Genomic DNA, 5,000 nt, shown 5'->3' on the forward strand with positions numbered 1-5,000 from the left:
ACAGCAGAGAGACAGACAGGTCACCAGCAGAGATACAGGACAGCAGAGAGACAGACAGGTCATCAGCAGAGATACAGGACAGCAGAGACACGGGACAGCAGAGAGACAGGACAGCAGAGAGACAGACAGGTCATTCTCAGGACAGCAGAGAGACAGACAGGTCATCTTCAGACTGGGATACAGGACAGCAGAGAGACAAACTAAATTGCGTAAGGATTCTACTTACAATGCATTCCTTGCTCCAATAGTGTTAGTAAGGATGTCAGGGTTTCTAGGTTCACTGTTGCATCTACTGGTTACATACATCATATGGAAGCAATTGACCATGAGAGGAAGGGGGTTGTGGACTCATTTACCACTGGTACAGGGTTGTGGCACGAGGCGAAGCCCCCCCCCCCCGCCCTCGAATGGTAAATTGCTAAACAGCCACCACATAATATAACAAATGAATACACAGGTTTAACATTACATTCATTTATTTACAGTCATTATTCAGAATACATATATCCTGCCGCCACAGGATATAGTCCCATAAACAAGATCAACGATTGCATTGTAGGTCAGCACAGGTGTTCTTAATCAGATTGATTGGGAGGCGCATTGATACTGGATCTGAACTGAAGGCTGCTGGGATATTTACCACTGTTGCAGCCAATCAGAATCCAGCCAATCAGAATCCAGTATCCAAACATGCTGTTGTAAAAAAATGTATTCTGAGTGCCAAGATTGCACCTTGCTTCACCATTGTCCTTCTCCATCTGTTCTATCTGACCCTGACCCCTGACCCCTGACCCTGACCCTGGCCCTCTGTCCTTCTCCAGCTGTTCCATCTGACCCCTGACCCCTAACCCTGGCTCTGACCCTGGCCCCTAACCCTGGCTCTGACCCTGGCCCCTAACCCTGGCTCTCTGTCCTTCTCCAGCTGTTCCATCTGGCCCTAACCCCTAACCCTGGCCCCTAACCCTGGCTCTCTGCATCCCTCAGCTTGGCCCTAACCCTGGCCCCTAACCCTAACCCTGGCTCTCTGCATCCCTCAGCTTGATCTGGAGTGATATAAGGATGTAATTATATAAGGATGTAATGATATAAGGATATGATGTAACAAGCCTGTTCAAGCCTGTTAGAATCTCTGGAAAGGGAGTTAACCCGCTTGGTGTTGTAGCTAGCACGGCTGCTCTACTCTGCCTTTTGCTACAATATTAAAGGAAGTTATTGTAAGAACTACTGTATCAAACCTAATCCATATTGTATTACAGAAACAAAACACCCAAAACTTGCCTAATTCTCTCTCTGTTGAGAACTAGGCAACTATCGTGTGATAACATAATGACAAACAATAACACAACATCATTATGTACATATCATAAGTCTTTAAGAGTCTGGAAGTGTTCCAGTTTCAGGTCCATATCTAGAAAAGAAGAGCATTCATGCATATTATGATGACTATTAGATCATCATTGACCACTTTGATAAACATTTGACTAATCATTGATCCTGTGCAGAATACCTGATCTTTACCACTTCTTCTGTATCCTGCAGCCTTGCTTCCATGGCTGTCATGTTGTCCTCCATCTCCTGGATGTCCAGTGATATTGGCCCTGTTGATGTCCTGTTGATGTCCTGTTGATGTCCTGATGATGTCCTGTGTCTTCTATCCTCCAGCCCTGTTGATGTCCTGTGTCTTCTATCCTCCAGCCCTGTTGATGTCCTGTGTCTTCTGGTAAAGGTACACCACCATTCTGCTGCAGGTTTCTTCAGTGTCTCAAGCGTTTTGCTTTCATACATGCTGAGGTTGAATTTACCACATATCTCATTTCATTTATTGCGTAAACCTACGTTGTTGTTGTTATTTGAATGAGGTCTGCCAGGTTTGACTCTGGGATATGCTGTCATACCAGGAAGTCACAGCAACTTTTACCAAAGATATTTGGAGTAAGTAAGGATGTGAACAATGGCAGGCACTCATCATCGTGATACAGTATGTGCGCCGGAATTGATCGTCTCTTTTTAAAAATTATCTTTGGTAACACCGCCCCGCTGTTTTTAATGTCATATGTCTAATTATTATTATTATTAATATTATTATTATTATTATGATTATGATTATGATTATGATTATTATTATTATTATTATATGTCTCCTTTAGAATAAGACAAAAAGCTTTAAACAGAAGTGATCCAAACCGGCTTATACACCTACATGTCTCTAACAGTGTTTGTTCTCTTTCCCGCAGGGACAATATCAATGATACGTGTTCATATATATATATATACTCAATGTGTTCTAAGTCGCTTGAATAAAAGTGTCTGCTAAATAGAATATATTAACATTCAGAGAGAGAGAGAGAGAGAGAGAGAGAGAGAGAAAGAAAGAAAGAAAGAAAGAAAGAAAGAATGATTGTAAAATGATGTGTGGGGAGGAAGCCATGTTGCTGTGATGAAAAAAAAGTAGTTTTTTTTCCCTTGGGGAAAAAACTTGATTTGTGTTGCTATTGCACACATTCATTCATTCACATTCAAACTAGACACTACAGTCAGATAACAATCCTCGTAAACAAGGCAGTGAGTAGCTTAAATTGTTTAACTTAAAAACACATTTTACGTTATAAATAAAAATATAGAAAATAAGTAACTCACCATAGGAGCAGTAAAAAAACAGTTACTCACAAATAGGAGGATGACTGAAAACGTTAGTGTCCTTAAGAGCGTCCAGCTTAACTTAAATTTAAACTCCAGCGAGAGACTGTAGGCGGCAGGCCTACTGGTTCTTGTTCAGAAAGATGATCATGTTAACATGTTCAGGGGTGAGAGACGAACGCAATCTGGTGACACGTGGACAAACTAATTTCCATGCTTATTATTATAAAAAAATAAAAAAAAAAAGATTATCGAGCAAAATATTTTGTGATCGACCAAGATCCTTATCGATCAATTATCGATCGTCGATCATTGATGCCCACCCCTAGTTAAGGGTTAGGTGTGATGTGGGTTAGGGTTAAGGTTAAGGGTTAGGTGTGATGTGGGTTAGGGTTAAGGTTAAGGGTTAAGGGTTAAGGGTTAGGTGTGATGTGGGTTAGGGTTAAGGTTAAGGTTAAGGTTAAGGGTTAAGGGTTAAGGGTTAAGGGTTAGGTGTGATGTGGGTTAGGGTTAAGGTTAAGGTTAAGGTTAAGGGTTAAGGGTTAAGGGTTAAGGGTTAAGGGTTAGGTGTGATGTGGGTTAGGGTTAAGGTTAAGGTTAAGGTTAAGGGTTAAGGGTTAAGGGTTAGGTGTGATGTGGGTTAGGGTTAAGGTTAAGGTTAAGGTTAAGGTTAAGGGTTAAGGGTTAAGGGTTAAGGGTTAGGTGTGATGTGGGTTAGGGTTAAGGGTTAAGGGTTAGGGTTAGGGTTAGGGTTAAGGGTTAAGGTTAAGGGTTAAGGGTTAAGGGTCAGGTGTGATGTGGGTTAGGGTTAATGTTAAGGGTTAAGGGTTAGGTGTGATGTGGGTTAGGGTTAGGTTAAGGGTTAAGGGTTAAGGGTTAGGTGTGTTGTGGGTTAGGGTTAGGGTTAAGGGTTAAGGGTTAAGGGTTAAGGGTTAGGTGTGATGTGGGTTAGGGTTAGGGTTAAGGGTTAAGGGTTAAGGGTTAGGTGTGATGTGGGTTAGGGTTAGAATGGTGAGACTGAAGGATCTCTTGGCTGCTATGGGTACTAATAGACAATAAACTAAGTTGGAGAGAACATCCTTTGGCATCATAAGGAGAATCCAACCATGTTTAAACCAATCATCTATTGTATCCCTTTACTATAGCCTGATATATCCTTATTTAAACTATTGTAATATTGCATGGGTGAGTATACATACCCCTCATATCTGAACCTCTATTTCTATTCTCACATTCACAGGGTTAGGGTTAAGGTAGTTATTAACTCTCACATCTTAGAATATCATAAAAGCAAATCAGTGCATCAAAACAGTATCCTTTGTCATCGAATTAAAAGTTAAATCCAACATTAATTTCATAAGTAAGAATTTCACTCAGCAGAAACATGGACAGTTTAATTTATTTACATTTTTTGGTAGAACTGTGCCTGTAACAGAAAATATGATTGCTTACTATGAATTTAAATGAAATTAATCTAAAATATTCAGAATCAAGCAGGTTACAACAAGAACAACAATTGCCTTAATGTAGAACACAAATATGTCGAACTGTGCTGTGCATTGAAGAAGGTGAATTTACACAAGGCTGCTGGTCCTGACCAACAGATCCCAGTTTGTTAAGCTTGACAACCACACCTCCTCCACCCTGAACCCTGTTCCACAGGGCTGTGTGCAGAACCCTCTCCTCTACTCCCTCTTCACCTACGACTGCATACCTGTGCATGGCTCCAATACCATCATCAAGTTCGCACATGACACCCTGGTGGTTAGGCCTGGTACACATGACACCCTGGTGGTTAGGCCTGGTACACATGACACCCTGGTGGTTAGGCCTGGTACACATGACACCCTGGTGGTTAGGCCTGGTACACATGACACCCTGGTGGTTAGGCCTGGTACACATGACACCCTGGTGGTTAGGCCTGGTACACATGACACCCTGGTGGTTAGGCCTGGTACACATGACACCCTGGTGGTTAGGCCTGGTACAGGGAGGAGGTCCAGCATCTGGCGGGGGGGTGGGCTGACAACAACCTGGCCCTCAACACCAAGAAGACAGAGGAACTCATTGTGGATTAAAGGAAAACCAGATGCTGCGAACACACCCCCATCTTCATCAATGGGAGCTTCAAGTTCCTGGGTGTCCACATCTCAGTGGACCTCTCTTTGACCCTCAACTCCACCCTGGTCAAAAAGGCACTGCAGCATCTATACTTCCTGAGGAGACTGAATAAAGCCCTGCTGTCTCCCTACCGGTGCACCGTTGAGAGAATCCTGACTAACTGCATAATGTGAGTGGATGTGCTTCCTGAATGATGAACAGCTTTCTCACGCCTCTGGCTGGTTACATGTACCAGTCTACCA

Source organism: Nansenia antarctica, assembly GCF_963989245.1.
Source record: "Nansenia antarctica genome assembly, chromosome: 12".
Classification (NCBI taxonomy): domain Eukaryota; kingdom Metazoa; phylum Chordata; class Actinopteri; order Argentiniformes; family Microstomatidae; genus Nansenia; species Nansenia antarctica.